The sequence below is a fragment of the Jaculus jaculus genome, chromosome 11, assembly GCF_020740685.1.
Source record: "Jaculus jaculus isolate mJacJac1 chromosome 11, mJacJac1.mat.Y.cur, whole genome shotgun sequence".
Lineage (NCBI taxonomy): Eukaryota > Metazoa > Chordata > Mammalia > Rodentia > Dipodidae > Jaculus > Jaculus jaculus.
In genome coordinates, this window is record NC_059112.1 from 16,094,700 (window position 1) to 16,114,977 (window position 20,278).

Sequence of the window (20,278 nt, forward strand, 5' to 3'; positions counted from 1 at the left end):
CTCACTTCCCCTAAGGAAGCACCTTATTCCTAACGCTTCAAGCTTTGATGTACTATCGCGAGGTTCATATACAGCAGCAAATGCAGGTGAGGCTATGAAGAAATCAACTGCAACCTTTTATATTTTGATGACGGGAAAGAGGCGTAGCTGCTGTATGCGGCTAAAGAGCGGGATGTGGCAGCGCATGCCTTTAATCCTAGCACTTGGAAAGCGGATATAGGGGGGATTGTCTTGAGTTCGAGGCTAGCCTCAGACTACAAAGTGAACTCCTGGTCAGCCTGGGCTACAGCGAGACCCCCCCCACACCTCAAAAAAAAAAAAAAAAAGAATGTGGACTGGAGAGATGGCTTGGTAAAGCCTAAGGACTCAGCCAGCTTTGATTCCCCAGTATCCCTTAAAATTACAAGAACTCAACAACTTGGTAAAAAACGTGAAAGTACAGACTCATACTCTGTACACCAATGTGCAGACTAACAGCCAAAACAAACAATGCAACAGGTGAACTTGCATACAATTTTCATTGATTGGAAAGAAATCCTGATACTAACAAGTGAACTGAAAACATGCTACCTGAAATGAACCAGGCAGGGCAGACTCTGTATTTCACTTACAGGAAGCAGTCAAACGGGGTGAGCAAACCGGGAGTCATTGAGGAATAATGAAGGTCTAGAAATGGCTTATTGGAGGTTCCACAATGCTTAATGCCAAACGACTGCACTTAAACCCCACCAATTCTCATTAGAAAAAAAAAAAGGTTGAAAATTGCTCCTTTTAAGCAAAAGGAGCATGTAAGAGTATGATCATTTTATACTGTCTACATGTTACTTGTAGTATTTGGGAGGCAGAATCACTTGAGGCCAGTTTGGGCTAGGGAGACCCTACCTGAAAACAATGCCAAGAGGATACTGTGCTGCTTATTTCGCCATATTTGTAAGTTTACATTCTTCTAAGATACATTTTTGTGATCTTATTTTTTTTTTCGAGGTAAGGTCTCACTCTAGCCCATGCTGACCTGGAATTCACTATGGAGTCTCAGGGTGGCCTCGAACTCACGGCGATCCTCCTACCTCTACCTCCCGAGTGCTGGGATTAAAGGCGTGCGCCACCACGCCTGGCATGATCTTATTCTTGACCTTTCACCCCTGGCATATGTGGATGGTAGGTTGGAGGCTTTGCAAGCACCTTGAATCCCGAGCACCACTGCAGCCTCTTGAGTCTTAGTATAGTGCTGGGATAGGTTGTAACATGTCTAAGCTAGCACTACAGAGCTTTAAAAAGTTACCAACTTTGTGTGATATGAATAGACTCCTTTCAGTATAAAAACAAGTGCCTATTATTTGCATCAAATAACTCATATTAAGCTGTGCAAAGTTTGGGGGTAAAAAACGGAATGAAACATTTGCAATGTTTAGGGTGACTTCACGTCAAAGCACTTAACAAACTATTCAGGTCCAGCAAATGTTTTTGACTGGCAGTTTAGAACAGGCAGGAATATGTACCACACACAAAGGGGGCATGCAGTCACCCACAGAACCCATCAAAACACTGAGGTCAAAACTTTCCCACACTAGTTCTCTTGCTATTGTGACTGGCCTTGTACAGACAGAAACAAGGGGCTACAGAGAAACCTGGAACTCACATCTACATTCAGGGCAGTTACTGCTGGCTCACAGAGCTAGACTGATTTCAGGCTGAAACAACCATGCTCTAAATGGGTACAGGATTAATGCAATAGAGCAGGAGCTATCAAGAAAGTCTGGCCAGGATACACCTACCTTTTGTTCAAGTTGCACAATTCAACCTTCAATAGGACTAGAAAATGCATATGGAAATCTGAGCCTAACAGTGGCAAAATCAGCCAGAAAACAGTCAGCCTTATGAAACTGCTTGAAATTAAGAAATATGACCAAAAAGCCGAGCATGGTGGTGCACGCCTTTATTCCCAGCACTTAGGAGGCCGAGGTAGGAGGACCACGCCATAGTGAATTCTAGGTCATCCTGAACCAAAGTGAGACCCTACCTCAAAAAAAAAAAAAAAAAAAAAGGACCAATCTGCAATCTGTTATAAGAAACAGGAAAGGCTATGGGGGACAGTGGGCAAGGTAAAATTACTCTCCCTGTGAATAGTCACTGCTTGCACAGGCTCCCATTAGCAGTCAGGGTTGATTCCACAGCAGCCACATAAGCCCAGGTGCATGTCCACATGTAAGTAAATTCTCTGCATTATGAACACTGAATTTTAAACTTAAATGACTTCTACATAACTGCTTCGGTATGACAGACAACTAGAAATGTTTGCTTGGATTTTTTTTTGGCTTCCAAAGGAATTTACAGCAAATTAACAGAGAAATCACAAACAAACCAGAGTTCTGTTCTGTGGGTTACTACAGGACGGCTAAGGAGAGCAGTGTCTTCAGTGTTCATGAGGTCGCTAGAAGCTTCCAAGAATTATGGTCCAACCAGCTGGTAGTTTTTGATTAAATATTTTATTATAAAACCTTTACCAATTTATGTCAGTTGATTACGCATTATCACAAAGGAAAATGGTTTTACATATTAGATCATCTTGCAGCCTCCCATTACTGCCCCCCTAAAACACACCAAAAACATGAGAATGGGTGTGCCAGGGCTTCCAGCCACTGCACACAAACGCCAAATGCATGTGCCATCATGCACATCTGACTAATGTGGGGATCTGGAGAATTGAACCTGGGTCCGTGGGCTTTGCAAGCACTCTAGCTGCTAAAATTTCCCCGGCCCTAAACAGCTTTCAAAATGTCCTTGGCCACTTCTGTGCATCTGACTTTACCTTTTTGTGACAGCGTCTCACTCTAGGCCAGGATGACCTGAAATTCACTATGTAGTCCAGGGGTTCACTGCAATCCTCTCATCTCTGCCACCACACCCAGTGGTGTTACAGAACTGAACCAAGACCAACAGGCTTTGCGAGCACGTGCCACCTCTTCAGCCCCAGTGGTAATTTGATAGTTGCCACCAAGTCAAACTCAACTCGTATTTGGCACTGGGAGATAGTTGCTAATCATACAGTTCCAGTCATCCTGATGATTAATATCTAGCCGAAATTTTCTCTGAAAAATTACGCACATAATTCCTACTCATTTATTTATAAGGCACTAACAATGTGCTACCTTCCACTCTGGGAGGCTACCTCATTATTACTTTTGAGCAAGCATGGCATCTCCCCTGCCCTCAAGCCTCTGCTGGCTCTTCTGAAGGATCCAGGTAGTGGGATCCCTTACAGGGACTGTGTGGGGCTCACAGGGATTATCCAGCATAATCTTCCTCCAACACTTTACAACTAATCCTGTAGGCTAAGAACATAGGAGCCAGAGGTTTTTTTTTTTTTTTTTTTGGCAGTCTAGACTACCTCTCCAGGATAAACCTTGACAATCAAGATGGCTGCACCATGCACTGCCCAGCTCTGTAAGGTAGACATGGTCTGTGCAGATAAACAGTTGCCAACACCCTAAATTCTGCTCTGGAGGCACTGAAGTTTTTCTTACTCCATTTCATCCGGACTAGAAAACGGTCTACAGCTCCACCTGCCAGTCTACTTCTGGGACCTCACTGAAACTTAACCTCAGGAGCTCTTTACCACACATGTTCTCCACGTGACTTCACGGCTTTCCTAACAGCACCCAGGAGGCACTATTTCCTTGACCCACTTCCACTGGACTTTATAGGTAGGTGACCTCTTAATGCACAACTCAGCTACAGATGGCAGCTTTCTCACCCTCATTTCTTCTATTGACACCTCAGGGCCTATGTACTTCTTTCCCTTTGGTGAGCTCTTCCCAGAACTGATCCACACCCCTAGCACTGCCCTCATGTCCACTCCTTTAGGTTCTGTCCATTAAGGGTCACTTCCTGACTAACCCCACTTTCAGCTGCAAATGCCTTCCACCCCCACATGCGCTACCAATCCCCATTGCACACGTAAATATGGCCATGAAATATTATCTTGGGCTGGGGTTAATCAGCAGCTAAAGGCTCTTCCTGCTTGAAAGCCTGCTGGGCTAGGTCCAAATCCCCACTAGCCATGTAAAGCCCAAAACACACATGCTTACTGAGTCTGCCTACAGTAGCAAGAGGCCCTGGTGTGCTCCTAGTCTATCAAAAATTTTTTTAAACCTGAGTATAATATGTAATACAAGATGTTTATGGGCTGGAGAGATGGCTTAGCACTTAAGTGCTTGCCTGTGAAACCTAGGGACCCCAGTTCGAGTCTTGATTCCCCAGAACCCACGTAAGCCAGATGCACAAGGGGGCACATGCGTCTGGAATGTTTGCAGTGGCTGGAGGCCCTCGTGTGCTCATATTCTGTCTGCTTCTTTCTGTCACTCTCAAATAAGTAAATTAATAATAAGTGATTAAATAGCAATAAGATTCTAAATATAATGGCTTTATAAAAGTTTTAGAATGGCTGGGTGTGGTGGTACATGCCTTTAATCCCAGCACTCTGGGAGAGGATTGCTGTGAGTTCAAGGCCACTCAGAGACTAGAATGAATTCCAGGTCAGCCTGAGCTAGAGTGAGACCCTACCTCCAAAAAAGTAGACTCATCCGTTTACTGTCACTGCTATAGCAGGACACCCACCCTATCTCCAGGCAGTCCAACAGTTACATATGTGTAACTTCTTGAAAGAGATACTCAATGCTGGGTGTACTGGCACATGCCTTTAATCCCAGCACTGGGGATGCTGAAGTAGGATCACTGAGTTCGAAGTCACCCTGAGATGAGTAGTGAATTCCAGGTCAGCCTGAGCTAGAGCCAGACCCTACCTCAAAAAAAAAAAGGGGGGGGAGGGGAAGGGGCTGGAGAGAGGCTTAGCAGTAAAGGTGCTTGCCTGCGAACCTAGTTTGATTCCCCAGGACTCACAGAAGCCAGATGCACAAGGGTGGCACGTGTCTAGAGTTAGTTCACAGTGGCTAGAGGCCCTGGTGTGCCCATTGCTCCTGTAAAACGGGACACAGCCCCTACCTCAAGTTGTGAGATCACACAGAGCATCTAAAGTACCTGCCACACTGTCCTGACAGTACTATCCGTGCTCTAGTTTCTGCTCTGCACGGACCCAATTCCTGCATTTAAGAACGGTCCACCATACTAGTGGAAGTTCCCCCACTGAACTGTAGTGGGGTAAGAACTGGCATTGAGTCAAATGAGGCACCAACATCCGGACACCCCAGCTTCAATAGCTGCCGTTTCCAACCTGCAAAAAGAATGAAGAAATTCTTAATTGAGGCATTATCACATTTACAGAAAAAAAAAAAAAAACCTTACAAATACGTGCGTGTTTCCAAGAACGCGGGGGAAAAAAATCAAGTGTCCAGACTCACAACCTATTGCCCCACCGCAGTAGTGCAGGTACAAAACATCCCTAACTGCTTAAATTAACAAATCCTCCAAAGCTCTTAAACTATTTCTTTTCTTTCTGTTTAGCCTGTGACTCCAGACAGGATCCAGAGGGGAGGTGTGCCATCTCTTCTCTGGGTTTTATGGAGACATCTTTCCTTTACCCTTCTGTGTTAGCCTCTTAAAGTACTGCGACAACCTTAAAAGGGCACAGGAAAGGGCGACCTGGGCACCAGGAGGCAGCTGTTTCGCTGGGTGCACTTGCAGCACGTTCACTCTCCGCTTCTTTGCACGGAGTCCGGGCCTCCGCCCGCGCCTGGAAGGGTCGGCCACGTGCCCGCGGCCTGGGCCGCTCCCGTCCCTCCAGGACCACGTACCTGCGCCGAGAGCGCGGTCCACGTCCCCCTGTCCGCCGCGACCCGAACATCCTGGGGAAAAACAAAAGCGATCACTCGTCGCTGCGGCCCAAGCCTCGGGGAAGCTGCGCGCCGCGGCCGGGTGTGTCTCGCTCAGCCCCGGGCCGGGCACGTCCGTCCGTCCGACCCGGATCCGGGACCGCCGAGGGATGCTCTACCCACTCCGTTCTGGCCGCTCGGAGCAGCTGAGCTGCGGGCGGGCAAAGCTCGGAGGGGACGCGGGAGGCGAACCCACACACTTCCCACCATCCGACACACAGCTTCCACTCACCGCCAGCTCCGCGGGCCACAGAAAGGACGGGAACTCGCCGGCGCCGAGCGGATACTAGCGGCGGCGGAGGGGGCGGGGACGGCGCAGCGCGGCCCTCAGCCAATCACAGGGTCATATCAGGGGGCGTGGCAGGAAGCGCCGCGAGGCGAGCAACCAATCCCTGTCAAGATGCTGGGTGGGGCGGGACTGAGACGGCAATTAGCCAATCGCCAGGAGATTCTGCGAGGACAGCCAATCGCTGGGACGTTTCGGGGGACGAGCCAGGCCATTGGCTTCTTGCAGAAGGTACTTCCGCCCTTCCCGGGGCTTTGGATGTTGGCGGTATGTGGAATGGCCTGTTGGGCACCTGCTTGTTCAGGCTCCGCACCAGCCTTCTCTTCGATGACCTGACCGTCTGGAGCCAACTTGGTGGCTTACCCAGCTGCTCTTTCTCGAGAAGGCCGAGCCTACACCCATAAGATTCTTTTTTCCTAAAATTGTGCTAATCCAGTATGTTGGCATTTAGACCAAATCTTGTTCTAGCTCACTCCTGATGGCCTCCTAAACCTGGATCAGCCTTTCCGCCTCGTGTTCCTCATTTATTCATTTTCAGAGTTACAATAGACCCATCGACAGGGTGTAGGCCACCATAAGTTGTTCAAAGTGACAGAATTAAACTTGAAAAACATAAATGGAGTGAATTGCAACTGTATGCTGAAACAAGAACGAATGCCTTACATCTGTTAGCAAATTTAACTCCTCAAAAATCTATTTATTTATTTGGCTATTTTTCGAGGTAGGGACTCGCTGACCTGGAATTCACTATGTAGTCTCAGGCCGGCCTCAAACTCTGCCATCCTCCTAACTCGGCCTCCCGAGTGCTCAAAACCTTGTTTAATCACCAGAGAGCAGCTGGTGACCAATGCAGAACCCCCTCTAACACTTGAGGCAGGAACAGAAACCAAACAGTAGACATTTGACCAGTCAAGATAGGCTCTGGTGGGGTTGGAGAGGTAGAGACAGAAAGAGCAGGTCGCCAGGAGCCTCAGGGTAGACCAGGAGAGGGCTTTACTTGCTTGAGGTCCCCAAAGTGTGAGTGGAACTTAAGGATGAGAGAATTAGTGTGGCTTCAGGTGATGGTGACTTATAACCAGAGCATGCAGGACACCCTTTCAGAATTCATACTTTGTACCAAGAATGATGGAAGGCTGTGCCTTCTAAGATTTCTGAACCACCAGGGAATGACAGGATCTGATGTAGGGATTTGTTAGGACTTGACTGGAGGTGATTTGAAGAAGTGAGCAACGTTTACATACATCCCAAAAGCCAGCCACCATTTTTATATACATAGGATCGTATTGAGATAGTAGGAGCACCAGCTTACTGACCCTTCACCTGTCTTCTTTTGGTCTTCTAAACATGGTTCAAGTCCCTGTCCTTATTGGACAGCTAAGAGGCATTGCTTTTGATGAAGCATGGCAATTCACGTGGCCAGCTATCAAAAAAAAAAAAAAAGAAAGAAAGAAAAAGAAAAGAAAAATGAATTCAGATTGATAAATTTCTGGACACCAATTTAGCAATTCAGTGGCAACTTGAAGAGAAGCAATGTGGAAGTAGTTGTAACCAAATAACCTCCCCTACCTCTACATTAGGTGTGATAAAATTGGAAAGTGTTTCAGAAAGAGTGATGTATTGACTGCATATGGTCGCTCACACTTTTTAATCCCATCACTCAGGAGGCTGTGGTAGGAGAATCACTGTGAGCTTGAGGCCAGCCTGAACTACAGAATGAGTTCCAGGTCAGCCTGGGTTAGAGAACACCTTGCTTCAAACAGGCAAACAAAAAAGAATGATATATCAGGGTCTAATGTGGAAGAGGTGGCAGAAAGAATGTAAGAGCCAAAGGAAGGGTTGGACTCCTTACAACGTGCTCCCTCCAGACATAACATGGCCTGGATATCCATGACCTCACAGTGCCTGACACTACCTACACAAGACCATCATAATAGGAGGAAAAGACCATGACATCAAAATAAAAGAGAGATTGATTGAGATGGGGAGGGGATATGATGGAGAATGGAATTTCAAAGGGGAAAGTGGAGGGGGGGAGAGGGAGAGTGTTGCCATGGGATATTTTTTATAATCATGGTAGATGTTAATAAAAATTGAGGGAAAAAAAAGAATTATATACTCTTATACTTGAATTTAGAAGCAGTATGCCTCACTTGAAAGCTTCACCTTCACTAGCCAAATCCTCAACTAAATGGAGGCAATAAAGCCCAGTTCAATTGAAATGGTTCACCATTCCTATGGCATAAAGGAGAATCCTCCCAACTTTAAATATATGTATGGGTCATGGTTTGACTGTGAAATGTCCCCATAGCCTCATGTATTTTTTAAATTATTTTTATTTATTTATTTAGTAGAGAGAGAGAGAGAGAGAGAGAGAGAGAGAGAGAGAGAGACAGACAGACAGCAAGAGTGAGCACACCAGGGACTCTAGCCACTGCAAACAAACTCCAGATACATGTGCCACCATGTGCATCTGGTTTACATGGGACCTGCAGAATCAAACCTGGGTCCTTAGGCTTCACAGGCAAATGCCTTAAACACTAAGCCATCCCTCCAGTGCTAGCCTCGTGCATTTTGAATACTTGGTCCCCAGCTGGTGGTAAAATTGTGGCACCTTCGGGAGGTGAAGCCTTGCTAGAGGAGGTCTCACCAAGTGCAGACCTTGAAGTTTATTAGTCCAGCTTGCTCCTTCTATCTCTTCTCTCTCACTTCTTCTCTCTTGCTCTTAGTGTATACATTCTATCTCTGAACCTATATTAATCTTCCCTTTATCAAATGTCCCCAGTGCCCAGATACCACACAGTCTTTCTCTTCCAAACCTACCTTTAGAAGAGTATGCCCCATCTGTTTTCATTATAAAATGGGCCCCATTCACTCCTCTGCTCAGTGGTCTGGCTTTGTTCCTCCCTATTTCCCTGAAACTATGAAGTCCAAGGTCATTCGTGACCGCCTCGTGATAAACCCAGTGGTTCTTAACTCACTTTACCAGTTACTACTTTCTTCACTGTGACAGCATACCTTACAGAAGCAACATAATGAAGGAGAAGTTTATTTTGGCTCACAGTTTCAGAGGGCATAGTCCATCATGGTGGGAAAGACAGAGAGGCTGGAGTGAGTTGGTTCATGGTGACAAAAAACCAGGAAGCAGCAAGCATAGTTCAGAAGCAGAAGAGATGAATGCCTCTCAAGGTCCACCCCCAGCAACACATTTCTGTAGCTAGACTACAGCCCCCAAAGTTCCACAACCTCCCCAAAGATTGCCAGCAGGTAGGGGCTCAGAATTCAAACATAAGCTTGTGGGGGAACATTTCACTTTCAAACTTTAATGCTTCTTTGGTATGTGGCACAACTCTCTTCAGTGCCTCTGAGTTTCTGGGCTACCCCTCCCCAGTTTTCCTCTTAACATTTGTGGTTTTCCCTTCTTACTTTTTCACTCTTCAAGTACTAGTTCTGTCTGCATTTTCAAATCCCCCCACCCTCCTTTTCTTTTCTTTCTGGATATCTGGTTCACTAACTTTCACTTGATCTTAGCCCAAAGGCCGAGAAGTGATTGGTTGACCAACTTCCTGGGTATGACAATAAGGCAAGTAATTTACTGGGTGCTAGACCCTTTACATGTTATCTATAATTCTTAAAACAAGTATCAGAGGGAGAATATTAAGAACATAGAATGAGCACTTATGAACCATTTGTATCATTTGGCCCTTTTATAAAAATACCATTGTCAGCACTCGAGAGGCAGAGGTAAGAGGATCGCCCTGTGTTGGAGGCCACTTTGAGACTACATAGTGAATTCCAGGTCAGCCGGGGCTACAGTGAGACCTTACCTCGAAAAACCAAAAAGACCATAGTCATCATTTTAGAGATCATAAACAAGCCAAAAAGGCCTGAGTGACCTTCCCAAACCATTCAGCACAGGGCAGAACTGGATTCTGCTGCTGACTCCCACCACACTGCCATTCTCTCTAGCCTCAGGCTCTGTGTGCTCACAAGCCCTTCAGATATTGTCATATGGATTCCCCAGATGACACCACAAAATCAGCTTATTACCCCAAATGGAGTTCACTCTCTTCCTCCAACCCTATGCATTTCCTTTGTATCCTCTTTTTTTGTTTGTTTTTACATTATTTTATTTTTATTTATTTATTTATTTGAGAGCAACAGAAAGAGGCAGAGAGAATGAGAGAGAGAGAGAATGGGCGCACCAGGGCCTCCAGCCACTGCAAACGAACTCCAGACACGTGTGCCCCCTTATGCATCTGGCTAACGTGGGTCCTGGGGAACCAAGCCTCAAACTGGGGTCCTTAGGCTTCACAGGCAAGCACTTAACAACTAGGCCTTCTCTCCAGCCCTGTATCCCCTCCCTCCCTCCACCTCTCTCTCTCCTTCTCTCTCTCTCTTCAGAGACAGAGAGAAGGGAAGTAAGAGAGAATGAGAATATGGGTATATCAGAACCTCCTGCCACTGCAAATGAACTCCAGATGTATATGTCACTTTGTGCATCTAGCTTTATGTGGATACTGGGGGAATTGAACCCAGGCTGTCAGGCTTTGCAAGTAAGCACCTTTAACTTCTGAGCCACCTCTCCACCCCAAAATGTTTTTGTTGATTTATTTATTTGAGAAAGTTAGAGACAGAGTATGCGTGCACCAGAACCTCTTGCCCCTGCAAACAAAACTCCACATGCATGAGCCACATTGTGCGTCTGGCTTTATATGGTTTAGTCAGCTCCTGGATGCTGCTGGATGAACCTCCAGACAGACACAGCTTATGGGAGGAACAGGATTTATTTCAGGGTTACAGATCCAAGGGAAGTTCCAAAATGGCAAAAGAGCCTGCCGCGCCCCCCTCCACAGATCTAAGCAGAGAGAAATCACCACCAGCCAGCACCACAAGCAAGTACACATGGGCAGCAAACAGCAGGGACCCAGGTAGAACTCAAAAACCTCTCTGGGGCTGGAGAGATGGCTTAGCGGTTAAGGGGTTTGCTGTGAAGCCTAAGGACCTAGGTTCAATTCCCCAGAACCCATGTAAGCCAGATGCACATGGTACATGCATCTGGAGTTCTTTTGCCCTGGTACACCCATTCTCTCCTCACCCCCCTCACTCTCACTAAAATAAAGTTAAAAACAAAACAACAACAACAACAAAAACCTCTCTGCATACCTTTAGGCTGGAAGTCAGATCCATCCCCCAACACACCTTAGGGCTGTACCCTAGACTCTGCCCACAGTGACCCCTCTTCTAGCCAGGCAGCTGGAAATCCAAGTTATATACTTTAATAAAACACCTGAGGCTGGAGAGGTAAGTTAGTGGTTGGTTAAGGCACTTGCTTGCAAAGCCTAGGAAACCAGGGTTCAACTCCCCAGTACCCACATAAACCAGATGCACAAGGTGGTGCATGCATCTGGTGTCCGTTTGCAGTGGCTAGAGGCCCTGGCACACCCATTCCTCCTTCTCTCTCTGTCTTTTTCTATCTGCTTCTTTCTCAGTCTCTCTCATAAACAAATACCAAAAACAAACAAAAAAAAAACAAAACAAAAAAAAAAAAACAAACACCTGAGTCTATTGGGAGACACCCATTCAAAGTACCACACATGGATCCTGGGAATTGAACCTAGGTTGGCAAACTTTGAAAACAAATACCTTTAATTACTGAGCCATCTCCCCAACCCTTGTTCTCTATCTTTTTGTTGTTATTGTTTGTTTGTTTTTTGTTTTTGTTTTTTGAGGTAGAGTCTCAGTCTAGCCCAGGCTGATCTGGAATTAACTATGTAGTCTCAGGATGGCCTCGAGCTCTCCACGATCCTCCTACCTCTGCCTCCTGAGTGCTGGGATTAAAGGCGTGCACCACCACGCCCGGCCTCTTGTCCTCTATCTTAATGAGTAACAATTTCTTAGTTGATGTGCCTGGGTGATCACTTAAGTTTGAGACCAGTCTGGGCAACAGAATGAGACCCTGCAATCTCTAACAATAATAATAATAGTAGTAATGATTCTTTTAAAAATTATTATTTATTTATTTGAGACAGAAAGAAGCACGGGGGGAGTGTAGAATGGGTACATAGCCACTGCAAATGAACTCCAGACGCATGTGCCCCCTTGTGCATCTGGCTTACATGGGTCCTGGAGAATTGAACCCAGATCCTTTGGCTTTACAGGCAAATGGCTTAAACACTAAGCCATCTCTCCAGCCCATAATAATGATTCTTAGCCCTGCTGTGCAGGACTCAGTCCAAATGTTCTCAGCCTCCTTCCTTATCTTCTCTTATCAATCAGTTCTCCTGTTGACCATTTATAGATCTTCCCCTTCTCTCCATCCCCTGCCTGCCTGCCCTGTATTTCTTGCTCTGTCATCTACGTTCTGGCCACTGCAGTAGCCTCCACTCAGCTTCTGTAGTGGTTTGACTCAGGTGTCCCCCATAAACTTAACGTGTGCTGAAGCTAAGTCCATAGCTGGTGGCAATTTGGACATTGGATCCTCCTGGAGGCAGTGTATTGTTAGTGATGGGCTTATGAGTGTTACAGCCAGTGTCCCCTAGCCAGTGTTTGGCACACTCTCCTGTTGCTGTTGACCACCTGATATTGGCCAGGAGGTGGTATCCATCCGCTCCTCATGCCATCATTTTCCCTGCCATCACCGAGCTTCCCCTCGAGTCTGTAAGCCAAAACAAACCCTTTCCTCCCACAAGCTGCTCTTGGTCAGGTGTCTTCTGCCAGCAACGCAACCTGACTGCCACAGCTTCCCTGTTTCCAGTCTTCCTTCCTTCATAATCCCTCCACGTTGCAGAATTGCCACTGGAACTCCTAAGTGGCTCTTCGCTGCCAGGGACAAGACCAATGCCCTGTCTAGCTTTCTGCCACTTCCTCTTTCCCATATTCTTGTGAGAGCCAGGCTCAGCATGGTAGTTTCCTGAAGACTGGGCAACATCACTCAGTACACTTCCTGCAGTCACAGAAATTTTATCTGTGCGCTGTAGACATAGACACGTGGCGGGTACATGTGACTGCTGAGTACTTGAAACGTGACTAGCGAAACCCACAAGCAGAATTTAGTTTTCGAGGTAGGGTCTCACTCTAGCCCAGGATGACCTGGAATTCACTATGTGAATTCCCAGGCTGGCGTTGAACTCACAGCGATTTTGAGTGCTGGGGTTAAAGGTGTCCACCACCACACCTAGGATGGAGGGAAGGAAAGAGAGAGGGAGGGAGAGAATGGGCACACCAGGACCTCTAGCCACTGTAAACGAGCTCCAGACACATGTGCCACTTTGTGCACCTGGCTTTACGTGGCTACTGGGGAATCGAATTCCGGTCATTAGGCTTGGTGGGCAAGGGCCTTAACTGCTGAGCCATCTCTCCAGCCCTCAAAACAGAACTTTTCATTCCATTTTACCTGCTTTAAATTCAAATAGTCCTATGTAGCTGCTCAATACTGCATTGGATAGCACAGCTGCCCTGCTTCTCAGAACACGGTCCATGGGCATGGCATCACTGTTGCTCGTTAGAGGCAGACTCTCGGGTCTCTTGCAGACCTGCTCATTCCAAATCCACATCTCCACAAAATCCCTAGGTGACATGGATGCATGTTAGTGTCAAGAAGCCATTATTGGGCTCGAGAGATAGCTTAGCAGTTAAGCGCTTGCCTGTGAAGCCTAAGGACCCCGGTTCGAGGCTCACTTCCCCAGGATGCCAGATGCACAAGGAGGTGCATGCATCTGGAGTTCGTTTGCAGTGGCTGGAGGCCCTGTTGTGCCCATTCTCTCTCTGTCTCTGTCTGCCTCTTTCTCTGTCTGTCACTCTCAAATAAATAAATAAAAGTGAACAAAAAAAATATTGAAAAAGAAACAATTCTCTGAGTTATCTCTTGCTTCTTGCTCTTTGCGTGTGCTGTTCTTGTAGGGACCACATGTCACCTCTCCTCTGTTCCTTAATTCCTACTTGTCTCTCAGGATCCAGCATCTGGAAGCACATATTTAGGTGGTTATCTACAAGATAGAGAATGATGGGGCTGGAGAGATGGCTTAGTGGTTAAGGCATTTGCCTGCAAAGCCAAAGGATCCCGGTTTGACCCTCCAGGACCCACATAAACCAGATGTACGTGGGGTGCATGCATCTGGAGTTCATCTACAGTAGCTGGAGGCTCTGGCCTGGCATGCCCATTCTCTCTCTTTTTCTCTCTCTCAAATAAATAAATAAATAAATAAAAATTAAAAAATAGAGAATGATGGCAGTAGTGGAAGAAGTGAGAATAAAAGAGAAAACATGGATGATAAAAATCACCTACATCCTATAATCGGTACATGCACACTCTGTATCCACCATACATATGTGCATTGATATGCTATGTGTGTGAAAACATAGTTATGAAAATATTAGTTCTTTTGGAGCTGGGAAGATTGTTCAGTGGTTAGAGGTGCTGCTTTGCAAAACCTGTCAGCCCAGGTTCAATTCTCCAGCACCCACATGAACCAAAGTGGTGGCACATGCATTTGGAGGTCATTTGCAGAAGTAAGAGACCTTGATACACCCATACATACATGCACACTCATGTAAATGAGTAAATTTTTAAAAAGTTATTTAATTTTATTTTTTTATTACAACTTCCATGATTGTAAACAATATCTCATGGTAATGCCCTCCCTCCCCCAACTTTTCCCTTTGAAACTCTATTTAAATGAGTAAAATTTAAAAATATTAGTTCTCAGCCAGGAGTGGTGGTGCAGGCTTTTAATCCCAGCACTCAGTAGAAGGACTGCCATGAGTTTGAGGCCAGCTTGAAACTCCATAGTGAACATACATATATACATATATGTATTATGTATATGTCCTCCCAAGGCAACCTGACTGCCTCCATACATATAGACATATGTCTTTCATTTTTGTTTTTGTTTTCAGGTATTATTTAAATGTTTTATACTTTATTTATTTATTTGAGAGAGAGAAAAAGAAGCAGAGAGAGAGGGAGAGAGAGAATGGGCACACCAGGGCCTTTTAGCCACTGCAAACAAACTCCAGATATACTCACTACCTTGTGCAATCTGCCTTATGTGGGTACTGGAGAATCGAACCTGGATCCTTAGGCTTTGTAGGCAACTGCCTTAACTGCTAAGCATCTCTCCAGCCCCCATCATTTAAACTCTTTACAACAAATACACATTATCTACACCATCTCTTTTCTTGTTCCCCCCACCCCCCGAGGTAGGGTTTCACGCTAGCTCAGGCTGACCTGGAATTCGCTATGTAGTCTCAGGGTGGCCTCGAACTCATGACAATCCTCCTACCTCTGCCTCCCGAGTGCTGGGATTAAAGGTGTGTGCCACCACGCCTGGCTACACCATCTCTTTTCTTACAGGAAGTAAAATAAAGCCAGTTTTTAGTCTTTTGTAAGCACAGACAGTCCCCATCTTCCAATGGTTGCACTTATTATTTTTAATTTACAATGGTAGGCAAGTGACATGCTTTTAGTAGAAACCCCGCTTGCCAGGCCCACACACTCCTTCTATTTCAGTGAGTTGCATGAGCCATTTAGCACTGTCCTGTAAAATAGTCTTTGCATTATTCGCCCGACTGTAGGCTAATGTAATCATTCTGAGCACATCTAAATTGGCTAAGCTAGGTTTCTAGATGTGTTAAAATGCATTTTCATTTTACGGTGTGTTCAACTCTGTATCAGGGTTTTGGGGACATAACCTTATTATACGGTGGAGCATCTGTAATTGCAGGAATACAGTATTGTAATACAGTGCTTTACAAGAAAGGATAGCTCACAGCTCCCATAGTTTGGCACACATCCTTGCCCATCTCACCCCCAGCGGCAGCTGTGGCAATAGCAAGGCCTGACCTGAAATCAAGATAGAACTCTCTCTCTCTCTCTCTCTCCTGTGATTCTGTATCTGTTCTGTCTTGTGTATATCTCTATACTCTACAGTCCTAACATAATGAAACTCACCTCCTCTGTACCCCTGAGACCCACAGTGGTTAAGAACTTGCCCAACAAGATGGGCTGCGTGTTGAAATGCAAGTTGAGTGTGACCTGGTCTTGAGCTTGTGAATTCTCCAGTCAGTGTTCAATCTGTTGTCTAGGTACAGTATGAGGAAGCTAGAGCCCGGAGCCCCCGTCCCCCACCCCCAGCTGAAATTGCGCCATGTAACCTCTGCCGGTAAAAGCAGGGAGGGCTGACTACAAGTGTCCTAACAGGTCACCAGGAGACAGATCCAGTTGTTAAAACTAGTCAACAAATGTCTCAGCTGCACCTGAAGGGTGAGGGTGGGAGAGTTTGGCTCCGAGTCCCAGGGACCCCTACCATATAAATGAGATGAATTTTAGTGACTCAGAAATGGCGGACTGATCATGTTGTATTGTCTATATGTATGGAGGGTGCCAATTAAAAGTTTCAAAAAAAAAATGGTGGATTGGCTGGGGGTACAGCTCAGTGGTAGAATATGTGCTCAGCATGTTTAAAGCCATGGGTCCCACCTCCATCAACTGCCTCCTCTCAAAAGAAGGTGTGGATCAACCTGTAGAAAAAGTCTCCTTGGAGCTGGACGTGGGGGCGCCTGCCTTTAATCCCAGCACTAGGGAGGCAGAGGTAGGAGAATCACTGTGAGTTCAAGGCCAGCCTGAGACTACATAGTGAATTCCAGGTCAGCCTGAGCTAGAGCGAGACCCTGCCTCGGAAAACCAAAAAAAAAAAAAAAAAAAAAGAAAGAAAGAAAAATTTCCCTGACATGCACACACTCTAAAAGTACCAATTGTCTCCATTCTCTTGAAGCACAAGATCCGTCGTTTGATCCTCAATACAGGGGGTGGAGGAAGGTGCTAATGTGTGTGAGCTTCCTAGCCACAGATTTAGCATTGTATTATAATTGTGTGTGTATGAAGATGCCCCCACCCTGTGTATGAAGATATTCCCCCCATGTATGAAGATTTTTTTTAATTTTTTTTTTTATTTATTTGAGAGCAAACAAACACAGAGAGAAAGACAGATAGAGGGAGAGAGAGAGAGAATGGGTGCACCAGGGCTTCCAGCCACTGCAAACGAACTCCAGACGCGTGCACCCCCTTGTGCATCTGGCTAACGTGGGATCTGGGGAACCAAGCCTCGAACCGGAGTCCTTAGGCTTCACAGGCAAGTGCTTAACCGCTAAGCCATTTCTCCAGCCCTGTATGAAGATTTTTAAGGTAAATTAATCATCTATTTGACAAGATTATAAGAGTACAGTTAGATTCTAGGAGTAATATATTACCATAGAAAGCCCTTCATAATGAAATGTTTAAACCTAATACATCGAAATAAAAAAGACAAGAGTTAGCCAGGCATGGTGGCACACGCCTTTAATCCCAGCACTCGGGAGGCAGAGGTAGAAGGATTGCCATGAGATTGAGGTCACCCTGAGACTGCATAGTGAATTCCAGGTCAGCCTGGGCTAGAGTGAAATCTTGCCTCAGGAAAAAAAAAAAAAAAAAAAAGATTTTTCTCTATGTGAAATTAATTGCTCAAATTAACTGTCAACAGGATATTTAGCTTACGATGATTTCATGCTCACAGAATTTCAAGTGGCATTTGAGGAATCCGGATCATCTTTCTTGTTCTAAATGACCAAGCAACCTTGAGCTCAGCGCCTTCCGTATTCCGTCCACCCATTTTTCCTAGTTAATGGAGGTGTTCCATACTCTTCACTCCGGCATTTTTCTTCTGAAAAATCTCAGTGTCCCTTTGTCCTTTCCCTACCATGGCTGGTATTCAGTTGTGCAACTGAAAAATTTTGGAATTTCAACACTGAAGGTGGTCTGGGGAGACGGCTCTGTAGTTAAAGGTACTTGTTTGTAAAGCCTGACGGCCCTGGTTTCATTTCCCAGCAACCTAGTAAAGCCAGATGCCCAAGGTGGAGCACCTGGAGTTCATCTGCAATGTCAAGAGGCCCTGGTGAACCAGGTGTGGTGGCGCACGCCTTTAGACCCACTCAGGAGGCAGAGGTAGGAGGATTGCCGTGAGTTCGAGGCCACCCTGAGACTCCATAGTGAATTCCAGGTCAGCCTGGGCTAGAGTGAGACCCTACCTCAAAAACAAGAAAAAAAAAAAAGCCCTGATATGCACATTCTCTCTCTTTTTGCCTTTAGAATTGATTAATTAATTAAAGAATAGCTGAACATGATCAGAAAACCCTGGGTTCCTTTATTCTTTTTTAAAAAATATTTTATTTTTTAAATTTATTTTATTTTTATTTTTGGTTTTTCGAGGTAGGGTCTCACTCTAGGTCAGGCCGACCTGGAATTCACTACGTAATCTCAGAGTGGCCTCGAACTCACAGTGATCCTCCTACCTCTGTCTCCTGAGTGCTGGGATTAAAGGTGTGCGCCACCACACCTGGCAAATATTTTTATTTTTATTCATTTATTTGAGAGAGAGAAAGAGGCAGATAGAGATAGAGAATGGGCACATCAGGGCCTCCAGCTGATGCAAACAAACACATGCCACCTTGTGCGTCTGGGTCCTAGGAAATTGAACTTGGGTCCTTGGGCTTTGTAGGTGTTGCAGTCCGGTTCGCATTGCTGGTAGAAATTACCCAACAAGAGTAGCTTCTGGGAAAAAGATTTATTTTGGCTTACAGGCTCGAGGGGAAGCTTCACGATGGCAGGGGAAAACGATGGCATGAGCAGAAGGTGGACATCACCCCCTGGCCAACATAAGATGGACCACAGCAACAGGAGGGTGTGCCAAACACTGGCATGGGGAAACTGGCTATAAAGCCCAAAAGCCCGCCCCCAACAATACACTTCCTCCAGGAGGCGTCAATTCCCAAATATCCATCAGCTGGGAACCTAGCATTCAGAACACCTAAGTTTATGGGGGACACCTGAATCAAACCACCACAGTAGGCAAGTGCCTTAAGTGCCAAGCCATCTCTCCAGCCTTGTTCCTTTATTCTTAACTGCTTTCCTTTCTTGTGGTACTGAGGATTGAGCCTGGGGTCTTGTGCATGCTAGGCAAGTGTTGTAGCCCCACTCCATCTTCAGCCCCTTTTTGTTGTATTTTGAGACAGGGTCTTTCTAAGTTGCATAGGTAGACCTCAAATTTGCCATTATCCTGCTTCCACTTCTCCGGTGCTCTAGGATTACAGACATGCCCCCTCTCTACTCAGCCCATTTTCTGGTTTTTGGTAGTCCTGGGGATTGAATATGGGCACCTCTTGCATGTTCTACCAGTCCCCATCCCTCCTGTTTACTTAAAAAAAATTTTTTTGTTCATTTTTATTTATTTATTTGAGAGCAACAGACAGAGAAAGAAAGAGGCAGATACAGAGAGAGAATGGGCGTGCCAGGGCCACCAGCCACTGCAAAAGAACTCCAGACGCGTGCGCCCCCTTGTGCATCTGGCTCATGTGGGTCCTGGGGAATTGAGCCTCGAATGGGGGTCCTTAGGCTTCACAGGCATGTGCTTAAGTGCTAAGCCATGGCTCCAGCACCCCCTTCCCGTTTACTTTTTATTTTGAAATAGTGTCTCACTAGTTGCCCAGGCTGGTCTTAAACTCACTCTGTATACCAGGCAGATCTTGAACTTGCTATCCTCCTGCCTCAGCCACCTGAGTAGCTGGGGATTACAGGCCAGCCGTGTCTAACTATACTCTTAACCTAAAAAAAATATATATATATATATATATATATATATATATTTGTGTATATATATATATATATATATATACAAATATATATATATACAGATATATATATATTTGCAAGCAGAGTGTTTGTGTGTGTGTATGGAGAGAGAGAGTGAGGGAGAGAGGGAGAAAGAGACAGACAGACAAGACCAAGAGAGAGAGAATAGGCACACCAGGACCTCCAGCCACTGTAAAGGAACTTCAGATGCATGCGCCCCCTTGTGCATCTGGTTTATGTGGGTACTGGGGAATTGAACCCAAGTTGTTAGGCATTGCCAGAAAGCATTTTAACTGCTGAGCCATCTCTCCAGCCTTCACTTAACTTTTTATTATGAAAATTACCATATATGTACAAAAAGGAGAGTTCAAGGAGCTCCTGTTTATTTGTTTTCAAGGCAATAGTCATTAACCCAAACATTTCTTTCACATACTGGTTCCATCCCTTACTTTGTTTTGTTTTTGAGGTAGGGTCTTGCTATAGCCCAGGCTGACCTAGAATTCA

At 45.6% G+C, this 20,278-nt stretch overlaps 1 non-coding gene across 1 annotated transcript; it reads right to left on the reverse strand.

The window, feature by feature from the left end:
- Positions 1 to 5,459: 5,459 nt before the first annotated feature.
- Positions 5,460 to 5,585, reverse strand: LOC123453467. Its single transcript, XR_006632848.1, has one exon. It is a non-coding gene; the product is annotated as a small nucleolar RNA SNORA26 (small nucleolar RNA).
- Positions 5,586 to 20,278: the final 14,693 nt, after the last annotated feature.